This window comes from Pimephales promelas, chromosome 2, assembly GCF_988280905.1.
Source record: "Pimephales promelas chromosome 2, fPimPro1.hap1.1, whole genome shotgun sequence".
In the NCBI taxonomy this organism is placed as follows: domain Eukaryota; kingdom Metazoa; phylum Chordata; class Actinopteri; order Cypriniformes; family Leuciscidae; genus Pimephales; species Pimephales promelas.
The window spans coordinates 1,943,266-1,965,788 of record NC_142770.1 but is presented as its reverse complement, the minus strand read 5'-3'; the positions used below and the strand labels follow the sequence as shown (position 1 = coordinate 1,965,788).

At 35.0% G+C, this 22,523-nt stretch overlaps 2 long non-coding RNA genes across 2 annotated transcripts; both read left to right on the top strand.

Moving 5' to 3' along the window:
- Nucleotides 1-10,750: 10,750 nt before the first annotated feature.
- On the top strand, nucleotides 10,751-11,634 carry LOC148995692 (uncharacterized). Its single transcript, XR_016169445.1, has 3 exons — nucleotides 10,751-10,839; nucleotides 10,969-11,073; nucleotides 11,457-11,634. It is a non-coding gene; the product is annotated as an uncharacterized LOC148995692 (long non-coding RNA).
- A 2,404-nt stretch (nucleotides 11,635-14,038) lies between these two features.
- On the top strand, nucleotides 14,039-19,777 carry LOC120486319 (uncharacterized). The gene is made up of 3 exons (XR_005624178.2): nucleotides 14,039-14,615; nucleotides 16,550-16,745; nucleotides 19,215-19,777. It is a non-coding gene; the product is annotated as an uncharacterized LOC120486319 (long non-coding RNA).
- Nucleotides 19,778-22,523: the final 2,746 nt, after the last annotated feature.

Below are 22,523 nucleotides of genomic sequence, written 5' to 3'. Positions count from 1 at the left end.
GCAAGGGCGAACCTGTCTCTGGAAAAATGATTCAGCTATAAACAACAGTTTTAAGTTTTGTATCATTTTAGATACATGTCTATGCTGCATATCTATCATTCTTGTATGCACGTTTCAAAAATGACATTCGAAATAATATGCAAATAGTCTAATGATGTTTTTAAAGGTGCTGTATGTAAGCTTTTTCACTCTACTAAAGCATACAAATACCATGTTATTGCAGCAAGCAAACAAACTGGGTCAGAGATTCCACACAACCTAAAAAATCTAGATATCCATCTAAAAATCTCTATAAACGAGAGCATATTAAACACGGATAAATCAACTCTTTAACTTACAATCTGTAAGTTTCCTTGGGTTTCAGTGTCAATTGCGCTCGTTCCTGGCAACCAGCGTGAGCATCGAGTCTGTGGAGGCGGGAAACAACAATCTCTGATATTTTGAATTTGGACTGCAGTACCTATTTCAGCCACTATATGTCATTCTTACAGACTGTACCTTTAAGGTTTTTTGTACAAACATTCTTGCGTAAAATGTTAAATAGATTTACCCAAACTCATTTTGCTCCTCTTTTATAGATGGCGGTCGTAAAATCGAATTAAATTTCAAATTTTTCTTAAATGTCACATTTAAAATAAAAATATATTTACGAAAGCGTTTGATGAAGTTGTTTTGCTTAAGTTTGGAATGACGTACGTAAATTTATGAAGTCATTCTTGTATGCATGTTTCAAAAATGTAAACGTTCAAAATTATATGCAAAAAGTCTAATGATGGTCTTAAGGTTGTTCGTACAACCATTCTTGCGTAAACAGTTATAGAAAGATTTGCCCAAATTTGTTTTGAATAAAATCAAACTATATTTATAAATTGTTTGTAAAACCATTTTTATCTTAATTGTCATATTTATTTTAAGATATTACATGAAAATATAATTACGAATGATTTTTATGAATTTCGCAATGACATGCTTAAAATGACGTAATTTATGAGGTCATTCTTGTATGCACGTTTAAAAAATGACATTTGAAATAATATACAAAAAGTCTAATATTCTTTTAAATAGACATTGGATGGTTCAAATCATACTTATCTGACCGTTATCAGTTTGTAGCAGTAAATGAAGAGATGTCTCATCGATCACAAGTTCAGTACGGCGTACCACAAGGCTCAGTACTAGGACCGCTGCTATTCACTCTGTACATGCTGACATTAGGAGATATCATTAGGAAACATGGAGTTAGCTTTCACTGTTATGCTGATGATATTCAGCTCTATATTTCTTAAAAACCCAACGAAACTTACCAACTCACAAAATTAACGGAATGCATAGCATAAAAATTCGGATGACTAGAAATTTCGTACTACTAAATTCTGAAAAAACAGAAATTCTAGTTATTGGACAAAAAAACTTCCACACGTAATAATACTGTCTAAATACTGAATACTAAAAATTACACCATATGCTGTCATTGACATGATGAACAATTAGTTCATGCGTTCACGACATCAAGACTAGATTATTGTAATGCTCTACTAGGTGGTTGCCCTACGCGCTTAATAAACAAACTGACGCGCATCACAGAACAGAAAAAGGCGAGAAAATATTGATATTCATATATTCTATAAATTATATATAGTATATACGTACAAATAATTCTTAAATATACATACATGTGTGTGTATTTATATATACAAAATGATTATACACACATATTTACTATGTAAAAACTTATTTTGGATACGATTAATCACGATTAATCGTTTCACAGCCTTATTAAATTTATGAGGTCATTCTTGCATGCACGTTTCCAAATTGCAGCCCGTTCTCATCCTTTAGCGTCACATAGAACGCTATATGACAAAACGGCGCTATACTACGCACATGGCACCCTTTATCGTTAATATTCACGCGAACCCAAAGCTTCATAAATCCTTGTTTAGCGTAATATGGGACTACCCTACCCCTAACCTAAACCTAACCATCACAGCGCGTGTTATATTAACGATAACGGGTGCCATGTGCGTAGCGCCGTTTTGTCATATAGCGTTCTATATGACGCTAAAGGATGAGAATGCGTTGCAAATTTATTTATTTTTTTAATATATTTTATTTAAAGCTTTTTACATTTTTACAACCCCCCACCCCATGCCGAGAATGCGTTGCAAATTTATAAAAAAAATTTAATATATTTTATTTAAAGCTTTTTACATTTTTACAACCCCCCACCCCATGCCGAGAATGCGTTGCAAATTTATAAAAAAAATTTAATATATTTTATTTAAAGCTTTTTACATTTTTACAACCCCCCACCCCATCCCGAGAATGCGTTGCAAATTTATAAAAAAAAATTAATATATTTTATTTAAAGCTTTTTACATTTTTACAACCCCCCACCCCATGCCGAGAATGCGTTGCAAATTTATAAAAAAAATTTAATATATTTTATTTAAAGCTTTTTACATTTTTACAACCCCCCACCCCATGCCGAGAATGCGTTGCAAATTTATAAAAAAAATTTAATATATTTTATTTAAAGCTTTTTACATTTTTACAACCCCCCACCCCATGCCGAGAATGCGTTGCAAATTGCCGTTCAAAATAATATACAAAAAGTCTAATGATGTTCTTTAGAGTGTGACGATATACGTTGCTCTCTTGAAGTCTAGCGAGCCCAGATGCACTTGAAGCCACGCATATAATAGGTTTCCCATTGCAGTGTCTGGTTTCTCAGTGGCAGGTAGAGGTCACGTCACCCGTCCGCTAGCTGGCACACGCATTAGCCCTGGACTCTTTAGCGGGGCACGAACTCGAAAAGCACGAGCCTCTATCGACAGCCTGGGCCTGGTACTATTGACTGCCTCATTTCCTGCTATCCAGAGAGCTCAGTGGAGCGTGTGTGTGAATAAGCACAACGAGAGTGAGAGTGTGTGGTTTGACCCGTGACTGCTGGGATACGGACACCGCTGATCTCGCTAGCACTGAGTCATCGTGCGGACCGGGATCAGTGAACACACAGCAGTGATTGATAACTACCTGGACAGAGGGTTTATTTATACCGCCGTCCTTCACTTTAGCTTTCTTCTGAGCATGCACGCATTTCCAACGTTGAGGAGATGATGCATCAATTTTGTCTGTTTTCTTATTGTACACTGTAAAAAATAACCGTGATTTTAACGGTAAAATACTAAGTGCAAAACTGTTAATTGGTAAACAGAAAGTTTCCGTACTATACACGGTAAATAACTGTGATATAATTTTACAGTAAAATACCGTTAAATTTTGAACATGATAGTATTATGCAATCATTTAAAGTCCCAAAATCACGGTTTGAAATCGCTGGTGTTTCTGACGTCACAATCGACCTTGTAACCAATCAGATCAATGTGTGATCATCAACCAGTGGATCTCTGAGTGAGTGAGTGGAGGTGGGGCTCATTTGCATATTCATGATAGAACCGCGAATACTAAATGAGGCAAGGGTGTCGAGTTACATTCAAGCTATTTTAAGGCATGAACAAAATTTTTCAAGGGAAAAAAGTTTTAAAAAGTTTTAAGGGATTTAATTATTGACTACAAGGGGACTTAAAATATTATATAGAACCTTTTTGGCATAAAGAGTACATCAAACCATTTAAACTTTGTTTTGGCCACGTTTGCGTCTGGATATATAACATTTGACAGTAATGTAGCATACTACCGTTTGAAATGTTTAATGAAGTGTTTAGGCAGTATATAGTGTGTAGTATGCCAGCCTTTGTCTCATTTGTCTTAAATCCATCCGTTTTGGCAGTAAACATTGGCCTTTTTCTCTGGAGATCATCCTAACACACACATCTCATGTATGTGCTGGACGCTCCACTGGCTTCAGACGTACGGCTTCAAGCTCGGGTTCCTCTCGACTGTCTGACGAGTCTCCGTCACTCTGTCATGCTTGATCCCTGTCAGAGTGTTTTCTCCTAAAATCAACTGAAAACTGTTACGTTTTTCCCTCAGCATTTCTCTCTCCGTCAACCGCCACAACTGTTCCCTCATGACGTCACTCAGATGGAATTAATGTTGGTATTATTGTTTGCGGGTCAATTTGACCCGGATATGTCATCGTTAAAGGCAGCTGCACAGACCTAAAATATAATTAACATTTTTAATGTATTTTATGTCAGTTTCTCAACTACCCTCTGAAGGCATTCACATTTATGCATTTGGCGGATGCTTTTGTCCAAAGAAACGTGTTAATTATTAATTTAGCTAAAAATCAAACCCATGATCTTGGCGTTGCGATTTTGTCAGACACAGCTTTTCAGACTTTTAAAAAGTTAAAATAATGTTTAAAATATTCGTAATTTGTAAAAAAAAATTTTTTTTTAAATAAATGAACGTTTTATGTGTTTTTTTTGGTCTCATTTGATAACTAACTAATATATTAACTAACGTGAACTAACAATAAACAATATGAGTCTCAAAGCATTCATTAATCTTTGTTGATGTTAGTAAAAATTGTTAATCGTTTTTTGTTGTTCATTCACAGTGTAGAGAAATACTGTGTGAGAAAAATGAGCAGTTTTTACCTGATATTTTGTATTTCATGGTGCAATTGATGGTGAATTGTAGTGAATCAAATTAGCTCTAAAGATTTTACACAAACTGAAAATAGTTTAAATAAATTGACAACTTTTACAAGAAAATACAATTTCAGTCTACTTCAAAATCACATGTGTTCCTTGCCATTTCTTATATTATTTGTGAAATGTATTCACTTGCAATTTCTGAGTAAAAAAATAGTTTAAAAATTAAATCCAGCACCAATTGTTTTTCAGTGTACAAGGGTTACACTGTGGTATAATTCCTGTAATACATGACAAAAGTTGCATAAATGCCGATAACAGAGCATTAAGCAACTTATAGTTCATTTGGTTTCATCCTGTCCGTCTGGCACAAATTATACAAACGATAAAGGTTAAAAGAGCAGCAAACGAAAGACAAAATGTCTTTTTCCCTCCATCCCTGAAACCAGCAGTCAGCAGAACACACAGAACAGAAAAGGCAAAAAGTGTCTCATCAGAAAGAAATTCCCTCATCTGGGCTTGTGACCTGACAGATACACGGCGAAGCGGAAATTAATAGCATGTATTGTGGCTTCAGTGGAAGGCGATCGATTTCCCCTCGTCTCCTGCTGGCGTCTCTCACTGGGCTTTTCTGCAGTGTCAGACGCACACGAGCTACACAAAGAAACAATTAATACTCTCCTGTTCTGGACGACTGCTGCTGAAGGGTTAGGACTCGGATTGGCTACATCCTGATGTTTGACAATCTTGTAGGAAGTACAATGTATGGTTGTTTACTGTATGTTATGAATAGTTAAGAAAACCAGACCAGCCTGACTAGTGGATACCAGCATGGCAGCCAGATAAGATCAGTTTTGAGACCTGCACGATATATATCGGCCACAATATCGGTATATTATTATTGGTATCGGCAAATATTTTCACATCGGTGCATCCCTACTTATAGTCATGGGGTATATAGTACTAAACATGCTAATATATTGGGAAAAGATCAAATTCTGGGAAAGATTTTTAGACGATTAATCAAAGATAAAATCAGCAAACCACATTAAGCGGGTTTTGAGACTTGCACGATATATATCGGCCACAATATCGGTATTTTATTATTGTTATCGGCAAATATTTTCACATCGGTGCATCCCTACTTATAGTCATGGGGTATATAGTACTAAACATGCTGATATATTGGGAAAAGATCAAATTCTGGGAAAGATTTTTAAACAATTAATCAAAGATAAGATCAGCAAACACACATTAAGCGGGTTTTGAGACTTGCACGATATATATCGGCCACAATATCGGTATCGACCGATATACAGTATGGTAATTTTTAATGCGATCGTTATGGGCTCTGTAAGAAAATTTGGCTGAAATATTAAATATTTATTTAAATTTATCAAACAAAATATCAGTTATCGGTTTTCAGGTATAAATAATTATCGGTTATTGGTATCGGCAAAAGTTTTCATAACGGTGCATCCCTACTTTTGGGCTATATTCATGGGGTATATAGTACTAAACATGCTGATATATTGGAGAAAAGGTCAAATTCTGGGAAAGATTTTTAGACAATTAATCAAAGATAAGATCAGTAAACCACTTTATGCAGGTTTTGAGACTTGCACGATATATATCGGCCACAATATCGGTATCGACCGATATACAGTATGTTAATTTTTAATGCGATCGTTATGGGCCCTGTAAGAAAATTTGGCTGAAATATTGAATATTTATTTAGATTTATCAAACAAAATATCAGTTATCGGTTTTCAGGTATAAATAATTATCGGTTATTGGTATAGGCAAATATTTTCATATCGGTGCATGTCTACTTTTGGGCTATATAGTTATGGGGTATATAGCACTAAACATGCTGATATATTGGGAAAAGATCAAATTCTGGGAAAGATTTTAAACAATTAATCAAAGATAAGATCAATAAACCACTTTAAGCGAGTTTTGAGACTTGCATGATATATATTGGCCACAATATCGGTATCGACCGATATGTGTTCATTTTTAATGCGATCGTTATGGGCCCTGTAAGAAAATTTGGCTGAAATATTGAATATTTATTTAGATTTATCAAACAAAATATCAGGTATAGGTTTTCAGGTATAAATAATTATCGGTTATTGGTATAGGCAAATATTTTCATATTGGTGCATATCTCTACTTTTGGGCTATGTAGTCATGGGGTATATAGTACAAAAACATGCTGACATATTGGAGAAAAGGTCAAATTCTGGGAAAGATTTTTAGACAATTAATCAAAGATAAGATCGGTAAACCACATTAAGCGGGTTTTGAGACTTGCAGGATATATATCGGCCACAATATCGGTACCGATATCAGCCGATATACTTTAATTTTTAATGTGATCGTTAAATTTATAAGAAAATTTGGTTTATATATTAAATATAAAATTTGGTTTATATATTAAATATCGATTTATCAACCGAAATATCAGTTATAGGTTAATATAAAGAATTATTGATATCGGCAAATTTTTTTTATATCTGTGCATCCCTACATTTTGGGTATTATAGAACATAAAAACAGGCCGACATATTAGCAAAAGATCAAATTCTGGTAAAGATTTTTAGACAATTAATTAAAAATTGCAAAAAATGACAGGTAAGAACTGTTCCCTTTTTTTCACTTAATAATTTTAGTGTGTCAACTTAAACTTTTCAGTTTATTGCCAGCTTTTTTAAATTTTGTTTAGTGTAAGTTTTTCAACTATTATTTTTATTTTATTTTAGCTTTATTTTAATTAACAGACATATTTTAATAGTTTTATGACCCGGCTTCTCACACATATAAACACAAAGTTTATTGCTTAACAATAAGATTTCATTTATTAACATATTGTTGTGTGTGTGTGTGTGTGTGTGTGTGTGTGTGTGTGTGTGTGTGTGTGTGTGTGTGTGTGTATTTGCTCATAATTTTATGTGTGAAAGATGATGTGGGCATGTTCTTAAACCGGCCTTATACAGTTTGAATGCTTGAGTCCGTTTGGAAGGAAAGTCTTCCAAATGCACGCGAGTAGAAATATTAATGTGTTCTTCATCATTTTCCGGCAGGTGTGTCTTTGCAAACTAGATTTGCAGGCCCAAGATGCATTGTGCTGTTTGAGATCTACATTATTTATTCATAATAGCACCATTCATAATGGAGCGGCGCGGTTTATTCTCTATGTGTCACTTCCATTCCCGTGAAAGATGCAGTGATTATCACGACACATCATTTTCTTGTCCCCTGGATTGAGTTGGACCAGTAACCTCTGGAAAGGACAGTGCGACGAATAGGACCTGTTATTGGGATGTGGAGGAGTGTAAGCTGTTCTTGTACATGTGTTTACTACACGTCCGGCCAAACAGGGACTGTGACTCGGGTCTGTTCCCTGAACCGGCGTCACACGAGGCCATTATAGACACTGCTGTTACTGTCCTTTAAAGTTTCCCTGTAGTCAATCATTTATCCCTTAAAAATAACCAAAATAAACGTCTTTTCGTCGATTCATAAAAGTGAATCGCTACTTTTCCAATAAGAATCACTACTTTTTTAAAAGTGAAGCGCTACTTTTTTCAAAAAGAATTGCTACTTTTTAAAGATGAATCGCTATTTTTTCAAAAAGAATCGCTACTTTTTCAAAAAGATCCGCTACTTTTTCAAAAAAAGATTCGCTACTTTTTTAATAAGTGAATCGCTGCTTTTCCAAAAAGAACCGCTACTTTTTTAAAAGTGAATCACTACTTTTTTCAAAAAGAATTGCTACTTTTTAAAGATGAATCGCTATTTTTTCAAAAAGAATCGCTACTTTTTTAAAAGTGAATCACTACTTTTTTCAAAAAGAATTGCTACTTTTTAAAGATGAATCGCTATTTTTTCAAAAAGAATCGCTACTTTTTTAAAAGTGAATCACTACTTTTTTCAAAAAGAATTGCTACTTTTTAAAGATGAATCGCTATTTTTTCAAAAAGAATCGCTACTTTTTCAAAAAAAGATTTGCTACTTTTTTAATAAGTGAATCGCTGCTTTTCCAAAAAGAATCGCTACTTTTTTAAAAGTGAATCACTACTTTTTTCAAAAAGAATTGCTACTTTTTGAAGATGAATCGCTATTTTTTCAAAAAGAATCGCTACTTTTTTAAAAGTGAATCACTACTTTTTTCGAAAAGAATTGCTACTTTTTAAAGATGAATTGCTATTTTTTCAAAAAGAATCGCTACTTTTTCAAAAAGATTCGCTACTTTTTTAAAAGTGAATCGCTACTTTTCCAAAAAGAATCGCTACTTTTTTAAAAGTGAATCGCTACTTTTTAAAAAAGAATCGCTACTTTTTAAAAAGTGAATTACTCATTTTTTCAAAAAGAATCGCTAATTTTTTAAAAGTGAATGGCTACTTTTTCACATTTAGTATGCGCGGTTCTACGAATATGCAAATGAGCCCTGCCTCCACTTACTCAGAGATCCACTGGTGTTTTTGAGACTTTCCGCTGCAGTTTTAAGGAGGAAATGTACTGTAAGCCTATATCTGGGGACGTATAGTCTTAGTTGAAGTGCTAGATATGGCGTTATTGATCTACTGTGATGAATCCCTCAGTGCTGAAAGTACAGGTGTGACTGTATAAGAAACACGCTATAGTTTCTTTCGAAGCATTCCTCATCATCACAACTGTCAAAGTCGCGGCGTGTTCGGCGGGTTTTTAATCTAAAAGCTGCCGTGTTATTTGACTAGACTGGAATAATCTTGTCCATCGTGACACCGACACTAACGCAGTGTGATATTGCAGTTTCACGCTTCTTTTTGTAGCCCTATTATTCTCCAGCAGGACGGACGGTGTTTCTGAGCTGTGCTTCAACAAAGGTTGCCTTTCAGCGGTTTCCATTAGGGATTTCTTAAATTCATGTTTGTAAAGAGGAAAAATGGTCTGTTTTCCTTCCCCTCGATAAAGTAGAAATGCATGAAAAAGAAATGTCAAAGAAATGTCAAATGCCCTCTGGCCCGGTCCACTCCTTCTACCTGACAGAATGCATGGAAAGCCATTGAAATGTTTCTTCACCTGTATTCACCCCGACCGCATGCTCGACTTTCATCTCTGCTTTCAGTGTCTGCTTCTATACAAGCCGAAGAGTCTTTGCAAAGCTGGATTTAATGCAAGTTTTAGTTCCATTTATAAAATGTGAAGTTTCCAAAATTTTGCATTGGTGTTTGCCTGTAACATACTTTGGCATTTTCACAGATTTTGTTTTAAGTATAACCCATTTAATTATCAGACAACAAGATACATTCATCTTTAGTAATTTTGCTTCTCAAGTAAATGTGTCTTGGTTTTAGAATATTTCGATGTTTGGACTGCATGGAAAACAAAATGAAATACTAGACTTTATTCAAGTTTTTGTGCCACTAATAAATTTGTGCCACTAAATAATTTTTGCCAGCGCTTTATTGACTTAGACCTGTAACATACTTAAACCATTTGGTAAATTTTTTGTTCTTTAATTTATTTAAGTATAAACTTTTGTCATGTAAAATATTATTGTTTTAATTTTAAATACATCTTTTAGCTTTATTTTTTACTTAAACTTTTTTTTAGTAATCTTTAGTTACAAACTTTATTTGTTGTTATTTGGCAAATCAAATTTTCTAATTCAAGTTATTTTATGTTCACGCATTATTTTTATTTCAACTTTAGTAATTTAAGTATTTCAACACAAAAAACTTAAAGTAACATTTCTAATTTATACGTTTTTATAAAGTTTTTTTAACTGTAAGTTTTTTTTTTTGTTGTTTTTATTTTAAATATATCTAACAGAAGGTTGGACATTTTTGTTTTTTATTGAGGAAAGAAAAACTCATACAGGTTTGAAAAGACATGAGAGTGAGAGTATTTTTGGGGTTCATGGCTGCAAAAAGTAGCATCCATCCATCATAATAGACCTTGCAGCATCACGGACTCTGTCTTTTGCAGCATTATAACTGCAGTGATCAGACTAATGGGCTTTGATGAGGTGTAATTCCCTGTTGGCCTGTAGGGGTCAGTCGTGATGCAGCTCCTCTTCCAGCAGTCTCAGCATTAGCCTTAGCATTAGCATCCGCTGCTCGCAGACAGATATTATTGGCTCGGATACTCACAGTGAAATTCATGGGTTTCAGTCACATGACTTTTTTGTTGCGGCCGCCATCTTTAGGACCTTTGCGTAGCTTCTCCTGATCGGAAAGCTGTCGCACACTAAAATAGCACAGCACACCTCATTACAGATGAAAAGGTATTTAAATAAAATTGATACTTATGGTTTAGATCCGTGTTTACTTTCAAACGAACTGCTGACTTGTAAAAATTTGACTTTCGCTGACATTTACTACCTCGTCCACAATCCCTATCCATTCACCGGAAGGCATTTAAAAGCACTGAAGCCTACCGCTACTTCACCTCAGGATGGGTTAATGATCCCGGAATCTATCATCTGGAGATGAAGAAAATGTTCTTGATAACAGGAAGGGTAAGTGGCACTCTTTTACTTGCTGGACATAAAAGTATTGTTGAAATAAATTGACCGTTCGCAAAAACCCGCCCCCCGCCATGTCCGATAAGCTCATTTATTTTTAGCACTCACAATATTTCAAAACATCTTTACTGAAAATGCATATGTACATTACAATTTAGAGTGTCAAAGTTATGAATTTCAGAAATGTAGACAAATCACTGTCTATTAATTTAAGGCAGAAACATTAAGCACAGCACATTCAGCCATATGTATAACTAAGGTTACTGATGTAAATATAGATAGCTGTCTAGAATGACGTTATACGTGTTCCAATTGTAAAAAATGTTTTATCAAGCTAATCTGTAATTTGCTAATTTTACTTTTATTTACATTTTCAGGTGAAGCATTCACAAAGCCTCAGTTTAACACCAACATACCACTGGATAACAGTACAGGAAGATTCTCAGATATTTTGAAGAATGTCATCAACCAAAGTAAACTGGAACCATTGACTTCCATAGTAGGAAAAAAATTACCATGGAAGTCAATGGTTCCAGTTTGGTTACTGACATTCTTCAAAATATATTCCTTTGTGTTCTCCTGTAGAAAGAAATGCATGCAGGTTTGAAACAACTTGAGGGTGAGAATGATGACAGAATTTTCATTTTAAAGTGAACTATTCCTTTAATGAAGTTCATATCTTCATTAAGTGTTAGTTTTCAATCAGTAGTTTAAAATGCCTTTTTCAATAACATTCGGTTAAGTTACTATTTGTGAGCCGGGCACAGGGTTTCTCGTAGGAATAAATATTTGCACAGTAGAAATGCAGTTTGAATCTACAACCTAATTACCCATGTGGTTTATAATGTATATGGGATTTTTTATGAATGATTTGATTATTACGAATGATTAACAATAAACAGAATGAGAACAGAATTTTACTGTCACCTTTTTTTATTGCAAATATAAAACAGACTTGTATCAAAACAAACATCAGTTCATATAGTTATGTGTTACACTGGGAACACAATGTTACGTAGTCTCTATTCTGAGGGCACAACAGATGGGCAAATGTTACACAAAGGGAGTCAGCCCAGGTCCCCCCTTTAGGAATCCCGACAAGAAGGTGAAGACGACCATCATCTTGGAATAGGATGGAAGTCCAGTAAAGTCCTGGACCATCTCATCATTGTCTTTGAACACCTCCTGCTGGAAAGATAACTTGCTTACCCTGTCCCTAAGTTGATAGACCTCTGCCCTCAGTCTGGTACACTCTTCTGTCAGTTTATTCACAGTTTCTCGACAGGCTTCATCGGAGCATGCTACACTGCTCTCAGTATGGATAGGGTCTTTACAGTAGCTGTGTTCCCCACTCTCAGGAAAGCTGTCACTGTGGTCCATCTCATTGCCAGTATATTTACCATGGGGTAACATTGACACATCACTGGTACAGCTTCTCTTCCTCTTGACAGCTTGTGTTTGCTCAAATTTCTTGTAGCAATTGGTCCTCTTTGTCGTTGCTCAGGTGACAGGTAGGCAAACAGATTTGGCACATAATCGGGGTTCAGAGGATTATCACTTTTCTTGCCTGCAGTGGTATAATGAGACACCAATTAACATTACCAACTCAGAATTAGTGATAACACTTTTATGATAATTGCATGCTATTAATCATTAGTTAAGGATGAGTAAACAGTTAATATATATTTTTTAAGCATTAATAGACAATAAATAGTTTATAAATACAGCTATAAATGCTTTTTACTTGATTTATAAACATATCTAGGCTATAATGTGTTTAATAATAGTATTTTCATTTTTTGTTAATGATCAATTTATCATTTCTAAATAAAGTATAGCATTATTTACAAACCAGTTATTTAAGACTATTCAGTGATTCATAAGATCACAAAGTTTAAGTAAATGGAGTAAATTCAGGTAGATTTTATGAACAAACTAAGTATTACTGTTTGTCTCAATATAAGATGTATGAATTTGAATGTAAATACTTTTAAGTAATCTTAGACAACTCCATTGAAAACTCTTAAATAACTGGTTTATAAATAATGCAATATTTCATTTAGAAATGATAAATTGGTCATTAATAAAGTAATCAAGAATAAAGCATTTATAGCTGTATTTATAAATTGCCTTTTTATAATTATTAATGACTATTAATGCTTTATATGTGATGGAATATCTATTTACTAAAGCCTTAGTAAAGTTTTGCCGAATTAGTTAATCTAAAAGTGAATAAATTAACGTTAACATAACGTTGATACACAGATGACGATCAAGTTATTTTGTTAGAAAATGTAAGCCAGTTACACATTACATAATTTATCTGCAAAGGCTGATTGGTAAGCAACAGGTGCTAATGTTACAACAGTTCACGTTCGCAAACCATGTTGCAAACGATTAGCTTACATTCCTTACCTGAAATTAAGTGCTCACTGCAGAGTGTTCTGTAGGTGTCCAGTTATCCCTCTTGATAGCAGAAATCCATTTCTTACAACGTTCAGGGTTTTTGGGAATGTTATTAAATTTTAGTTTATCATTTCTTTGTGATTTGCTGTTGTCACAGCTTACAGCACTGCAGATAGACGGCACGTTAGCAATCGCGATTCGGTCCTACAAATGGCGGCCGCGCCACTGTGTGACGTCACATGAAATCCATGAATAGGTCCACTGTTTACATCATCATCGGTCATGGCGACTGCAAACGTGTGTGTGTGTGTGTGTGTGTGTGTGTGTGTGTGTGTGTGGCCGCTGGAGAGCAGTGTGAGTGTGGCCACTGGAGAGCAGTGTGTGTGTATTATTCGGTCTGAGTAAACTGAGTGTGTGGGAAATAACTTTAAGAAAGTGAAGAATCTATCTATCTATCTATCTATCTATCTATCTATCTATCTATCTATCTATCTATCTATCTATCTGAGTGTGTGGAAAATAACTTTAAGAAAGTGAAGAATCTATCTATCTATCTATCTATCTGTCTGTCTGTCTGTCTGTCTGTCTGTCTGTCTGTCTGTCTGTCTGTCTGTCTTGGTTAACACAACAGTAGCTTATCTCTCAGTCAAACAGCTTTAGCTGATGTTTCCCAGTTTACATCTGTCCACATTCACAGGTTTCCTGTTTTTCGGTCTGGTGTGTTTGGCTAATTAGCGCTCTCAGCTGCTCTTGCTAGCTCTCTAGCGCTGAGGTGTGTGTGTGTGAACTAAACATCTGTTGCGTTTGTGTGTCGCGAGACGCCAAAAAGGGCTAAAACATGAGTCCTCCTCTTCATAGTCTGACAATATGGGGAATTATAGTAGCATCTTTAGAAAGCGCGTCGAGAAATGTGTTGAATAAATCCGTGTTTCTCTATGATTTCCCTCCGTCATCGTATCTCTCCTCTCTTGTAGCCTACTGGGAGTGTCAGTGTTTATGAAGATCAACGGATCGAGCTCGCGATGATGGATCGCGCCGAAACACCGAGCGCCATTTTCTGTTCACGTTATCAGCACTTTTCACGGTTGACGACCCACCGTCCTTAATGCTGACCTGGAGTCAGTTCATGGGTAAATAACTTTAAACCACAGCTGACCCAGCGCACAAACTCACGGGACACGATACAACCAAACACTAGACCCAATTTTGTCCTTGAGTAGGCTAACTGTCAATTAGCTTGACTAGCATATTGACTTGACAAACATTGAAAAAAAAAAAGTGTGTTGGATTTACTTAGCCTAATCTTGTATCGTTTCCACATGTTATGTTCACATTGGCCAATTTCAACATCATGGAAAGAAGTAAGTATCCCAATTAGCAAAATTATTTTAATATGGTTCATAATGGGATTAATTCATTACAGTTTTTATATTTTTGTGTCGCATGACTAAATTATAAGACTATTTAACACCATCAAGTTTCGCTGTTCTCATCTATTTTCCTCGTTAAGGAATCGGTTCTAAGGTTGAAGTAATCATTTACATATTTTTTAAGTTATGTAAAGTTTTAGAAAGCAGAACTTGCAGTTTGTATTTTGTATATTTGATTTGCTCTTAACTTGAAATATTTGAGTAAGCCATTTCATACACAACTTAAATTATCATGTAATCTGAACTTTTATATTATTACAACAAGTGTATACTTTGCTATAGCTTTAATTAAATAAACGCCACCTTGGCAATTGGCATCACAATGCTTTAATAGTATTAGTATAGCATAGCACTTGTTGAAAGCAGACAATATAAAACATTTAACATATATCTGTTCTCATGCTATAAGCTCATGCTCCACTCGTCACATGATGGTAAAACACAACATAACAGAAACTCTTCTACACTATAGCATAACAAAACTTTATTCACCAAAAGCAGGACATTTTGACCAAAGCAAGTTTGTTTTCTGTATGTTTTCCATTGAGAAGAAGTGCTTCTTTATTGTAACGCTTGGAGTGGTTTGGCGACAGTCAGCTGATCTGAGAGCAGCGCTCAGCCTTGCGCTTCCCGAGCACGAACAGCACCTTGTATTTGCTGAACATGCTGAATTTCCACTCAGCCGAGGCCCTCGCCTGTCCTTGTCGCTCCGCCGGCAGATCGCGGGCCTCTCTGAGCGCTGGGAATGAGATGCAGTGGTTTCTGCGAATCCGGCAAGCGTGTTTGATTAGCGATGCGAAGGAAGCGGTTGATTCATGCCTGGAAGAGCAGATTCAGTTATTTCTGATAACACACACACTCACACACATACCCTTGCCTCATTTAGTATACGCGGTTCTATGAATATGCAAATGAGCCCCGCCTCCACTCACTCACTCACTGGTTGACGATCACACGTCGATCTGATTGGTTACAAGTTCGTTTGTGACGGCAGAAACACCAGCGATTTCAAAGCGTGTTTTTGAGACTGTCTTTTGTTTTAAGGAGGAAATACTCAGCAATGCTGTCGACTTATGAACTTACACGTTTGTCCACATAGACTTATAAACGACTAATAAATAAAAAAATGTCTTTGCGCAAGATGTAAGTGGTTATTTTCTGTTCTGTTTGAATGAATTCAAAATCAATTTGAAAACTGATTCAGCGATTCTCGCGGAATTTTTCATTTTAAAATGTTTTAATTAAGTGATTATGATAAATCTTGTTGCCTATCGCTATATATTTTATATAAATTAAAGTCATTCGATTATTATTATTAAAAGTTAACAAAAGATTATACATTAAATACATTTCATTTCATTAAAGTATTGATTATTTTTCTAAAAACGTTACATAAACAATGCCTTGACGATTAAACTCGATATTTACTGTACTTTAATTCTTCCGTGGAACATTTTTAATCTTCTTTGTAACTTTCAGAGCAAAAATGAGATCATTTTAGATATATCTGCAACACACAGATTTCCTGATTGATTTTCCTCTTTAGAAAAGCATCTCTTTAACGTGATATTCATGCTTTGGGAAAGGGAAACACTAATTAAACACAGTTTGGACATTTACTGTGTTTGTTACAGGTTCTCCAGTGTCTCGTGGCATTTTTAAGAGACATGCTTTTATCCGACTCACTCGTTCTCTCTCTTCATGCTGAGTTTGTGTCTCTCGACCATCCTGTAGAGATGCTCTAGCAGTTGCCATAGAAACCCACCTTAAAATGCACAGATGTTGGCGAGAGGAAAGAGTGTATGAGGAAGATCAGAGTCGACTGGAAGTGTGAGCTTGCGTTTTATTCTCTTTGTTTGTTGCAAAGCACCTATAAATCCCTATTATTATATTTGCAACATCATAGAGGCATGATTCTGGGATGGGAACCACTGTTTAAAACCCTAGGAAAATCACTTTATATGAAAATTTGCCATGGTACTTGTGTGGTATTTATTGGAATGACATGTAGAATGGTTCTTTTATGAACATTTAACATGATTCTTGCACGGCAAGCACATTTATTTGCAGTAAAATATAGTTTTTAACCAGAAATGCTCGTCTTGCACTAGCTGGATGCGCCACACATGACGTAATCACGTTGAAAGGTCAAGCGGGACGTAGGTGTAAGAACAGAGCTAGTGTTTAGGTGAATTTTCCTGAATTTTCCAACATGATTGCGTAATGCGTGAAGTTGAAGATGAACATTTGTGGTTAAACTGAAACTGAAACTCGCATTTCGATCAGTTGGACCCCATTGAAGTCACTATATGGAGGAAATCCTGGAACGTTTTCCTCAAAAAACCTTTATTTCTTTTCCACTGAAGAAAGAAAGACATGATAATTTGATAAATTATCAGGACATTTTAATTCTGAAGTGAACTAATCGTTTAAAGCGCCCGCAGCGCATAATTCAATAAATATTGAGAGCTTTTCTCCTCGACGAGAAATATCGTCGTTTAAATATAACCTGATCTTGTGATCGCCACACCCTGACTGCTTATCTATAGCAACTGTAGTAAAATCTAATTAAAATTTATTAATTACCATTTTAACTGAGATTACTATGATTTTACTCTAAATAGTTAAATGATGGTTACCATGCAAAAATATGGTAAACTTCCATAAAAGACCATTTGAATTGAGTTCACAATGATTTTACTCTAAAAATCACAGTTAAATGATGGTTACAATGCAACATCTATGGGAAACTTTCATATAAGACCATTTGAACTGAGTTTAATATGATTTTACTTTAAATATCACAGTTAAATCATGGTTGCCATGCAAAAACTATGGGAAACTTCCATAAAAGACCATTTGAACTTGGTTAACTATGATTTTACTCTAAAAATCACAGTTAAACGATGGTTACCATGCAAAAACTATGGGAAACTTTCATAAAAGACCATTTCAACTTGGTTAACTATGATTTTACTCTAAATATCACAGTTAAATGATGGTTACAATGCAAAAACTATATGGGAAACTTCCATAAAAGACCATTTTAACTGAGTTTACAATGATTTTACTCTAAATATCACAGTTAAACGATGGTTACTATGCAAAAAATATGGGAAACTTTCATAAAAGACCATTTGAACTGAGTTTACAATGATTTTACTCTAAATATCACAGTTAAACGATGGTTACTATGCAAAAACTATGGGAAACTTTCATAAAAGACCATTTGAACTTGGTTAACTATGATTTTACTCTAAAAATCACAGTTAAATGATGGTTACCATGCAAAAATATGGTAAACTTCCATAAAAGACCATTTGAACTGAGTTTACAATGATTTTACTCTAAATATCACAGTTAAACGATGGTTACTATGCAAAAACTATGGGAAACTTTCATAAAAGACCATTTGAACTGAGTTTACAATGATTTTACTCTAAATATCACAGTTAAACGATGGTTACTATGCAAAAACTATGGGAAACTTTCATAAAAGACCATTTGAACTGAGTTTACAATGATTTTACTCTAAATATCACAGTTAAACGATGGTTACTATGCAAAAACTATGGGAAACTTTCATAAAAGACCATTTGAACTTGGTTAACTATGATTTTACTCTAAAAATCACAGTTAAACGATGGTTACCATGCAAAAACTATGGGAAACTTTCATAAAAGACCATTTGAACTTGGTTAACTATGATTTTACTCTAAATATCACAGTTAAATGATGGTTACAATGCAAAAACTATATGGGAAACTTCCATAAAAGACCATTTTAACTGAGATTACTATGATTTTACTCTAAATATCACAGTTAAATGATGGTTACAATGCAACGTCTATGGGAAACTTTCATAAAAGACCATTTGAACTGAGTTTAATATGATTTTACTTTAAATATCACAGTTAAATGATGGTTACAATGCAAAACCTATGGGAAACTTCCATATAAAACAATTTACCTGAGATTACTATGATTTTACTCTAAATATCATAGTTAAACGATGGTTACTATGCAAAAACTATGGGAAACTTCCATAAAAGACCATTTGAACAGAGATTACTATGATTTTACTCTAAATATCACAGTTAAATGATGGTTACCAAGCAACATCTATGGGAAACTTTCATAAAAGACCATTTGAACAGAGATTACTATGATTTTACTCTAAATATCACAGTTAAATGATGGTTACCAAGCAACATCTATGGGAAACTTTCATAAAAGACTGCTTTTACTGTGGTTTTACTTCAGATTCTTCATTTGAACCATGGCATCTTCTGTTCACAGACACTCAGCTGGTCGATGTATGTCAGTTTGATTGGACCCTTGGCTCCCGCTGTCTCTCTCTTTGGTCCCGTCACTGGAATAAAAGACCCGGTGTGTGTGTGTGAACGCTTGCTGTGACATCTTCAGAAACACCCGAGGGCGGCGAAGAAGCTGTGAGAGAGATTTCAGGTGCTTCTTCACTGAATACAGTACAGAGACATGCGCTCGCATTTTAGCAAGGTTAACAACACGAGCTACGCTAGATAAACGAGCTCCACTTACGCCTGTCAGTGACGGGACACCGGAGAACTGCACAAACACACAGGGAGACTCAGAATAGCTCGTCTTTGAGCCCGAGTCATGCATTTATAATATAGATATGAATAACCAACGCTCAAAATGTCAGCAATGAACAAAGTTTTTTTTTTTTTGATTATGGTTTATTTTATATTATAAATGTATTACAATTTTATTAGCATAGTTTATGTATTTTATATATTTCATGTATTTATAATAGTAACCTGCCACTATGAGTGAAGTTTGTGCTTTATAAAGGGAAATAAGTTTTTAACTTTGTTGTGTTATCCATGACAAATGAGTGTATTTTTATATATTTAACAAATATAACAAATTATATATTAGTTATTTTTTGTTCATTACATTTCATTTATTGTTATATCATAAACGTTTCAATATTTTGTTTATTATAAATCATATATATATTTTACTTTTTATTTTACTAGCATAGTTTAATTTATTATATTAAAATATATTTTATTAACTATTACTTTTTTTAGTAGCATATTATTCAATTTTAATTAATTTTAGAAAGAAAAAAAAACTGTTTAAAGTGTTTCTCCCTGGCCTCTTCTCGCCAAACAAAATTAACCTAATAAATCGCCAAGATCTCGTTCCCACAGCTCTTTAAAGGCTCTGATATTACAGCAGAAACAATGAACCATTCACTTTAATTAAATTAATTTCCATACTCATTACTTAAGGATAATTAGGATAGTTTTTAGTTTCGTGACTTAACCTCAGCATCCAGTGGGAGTTTCTCGCAGAATCGTCTTTTTTTCCAAGAGATTGGAACCAGAAATGGTTCCATCCCCCGCTTCATATATGGAACTCCAAAATGGTTCTATATAGAACCAATTTTTTTGGTAAAAGGTTCTATTGGCCAAGTACGGAACCCCAGGGTTCTATACAGAACCCAGAGGCACCCTTTTTTAAGAGTGTATAGAACCTTTTAGGGGTTCCAAATACGTAGCGCTGATAGAACCTTTTAAGGTTCTATATAGAACCTTTTCTTCTAATAGTGTAGAAAGGACGTTTTCTTCCTTATTAGAGTAACCCCTACGCTATCTCACGACCAATTCGTACGAGTGATTCAAAAGTGGCTAATTCGTACTAATTCATACGACCTCACTCGTACGAATTTGTACGATTTGTCTAAACCCACGTGACGGTTATGTTTAGGGGCGGGGTCAGGGGTAGGTCATTCGTACAAATTCATTCATACGAATTGGCTAATTCGTAAAATATGTACGATTTAGCAAAATCGTACTAATTCGTACGAGTGAGGTCGTACGAATTGTTACGAATTAGCCACCTCGTAAAATTCGTACGAATTCCCGTGAGATCGGGTTAGTAACCCGTGAGTTTTGCAATGGACTGACCAAGCCAAACCCTGCTTATCTCAGTAATGCTAACATCGTAGCATACAGTAGATAGATGTTCATAGTTGTTGCATGCTAATCATCGTTTAACTGTAATATTTGGAGTTAAATCAAAGTAAACTCAGTTCAAATGGTATTTTATATTTTATTTTAACGGTGATATTTGGAGTAAACCGAGGTGAATTAAAGTAGAAAACCATCCCGCAAATGTACACATCCTATCCAGACTCATTGCCGTTAGCATCTGCTAATGCGTCACACCTGTAAAAGAGTTTCCCCAGTGTCGATTCACTACACGATTTCCCAGCTCTCGACTTTGACTTCATCAGCGTTTTTTATTCAATGGTTAGGGATTCGTCTTTACTGGTCACCCCTGTGTTTCTGCTGCTGATTAAACCCAGAGCGGTGAACGCTGTTATTACACGGGTGTGAATGACGGCCAACACGCTGAAGGACGAAAGTTAAGTGTAAGGTTATCATGCATCTGCCCTCTTGCTGCGTCTAATCAAACGCTCGGCACACACACCGAAGGAATTGGGATTCTGTCAGACAGAAAGTGTGTGTGTGTGTGCGTGTTCGTACCAGAGGAAAGTAAGAGCGCCTTCATCCCCCATGGTGTGAAATATAGGTTTCATTAAAGAGCAGGCAGCAGTTTCCCAATGAAAGTCCAAACAGCACAGCGTGCGTCTCTGGGGAAAAGCCTTACGCCGGGCCTTACCGCTGCACTCGCATGACCCAAACCAGTGGAACATTTCTCACTCCTACATCTGCCTTTTATTTCCCCTTTTTTTCTTCTCTAGGTGCTGATAATCGCCCGTTTTTAGCCATTTCTCGCCCATTGTCTGTTTTTTTGGGTTCCCAAGGGACTAATGGAGAGCAAGGCACATTTATTTTCATGCTATTAATGTTTTAGTGTTGTTTGCTAATTAATTACTCATGCTTGAGGTTAGTGTGGTTCTTATTTTATATATTTTAAAAAATATTTATATATTTGAATTACATTTGTTGACATTGACAAAATAAAACATTTTAAATACGGTACATCTTTTAATTTTAAATACAATTTTAACTATTTTTAATCAATTTATTTATCTAAAAATGTATTATATATTTAACTTAGATGAAATTTGTTAAAGGGGGGTGGTTGATTATGATTTCACTTTTGAGTCTCTCCATCTTTACACATAAAAGGCAGAACAGTTTCTGACATATTTGTACTTGTCTGCGAGGTAATCGAAACTGCTAACGCACACACACACACACTCTCTCTCTCTATCTCTCTCTCTCTCTCTCACACACACACACACACACACACAGACAAGCTCTTGTAGCTCCACCCCCTCAGCTCATTTGCATTTAAAGGGACACACACAAAACAACATGTTTTTATTGACCCTCAAAAAGGGACAATTTTATCATGCTGTATTATATATATATATATATATATATATATATATTGCGTGGGGCATTAAGTGGCGCATTATACCCCCCCCCCCCTTTCATGAATTTATAAATATGATCACATTTTTATATTTTATTCCAATATATATATATATTATTTTGTATAAAAAGCACCTTTTGTCACTTATTTGACAATTATTGAAGGTATTATTTGAGCATCACGTCTCAATGAGGCTGGATTTGTATTTTT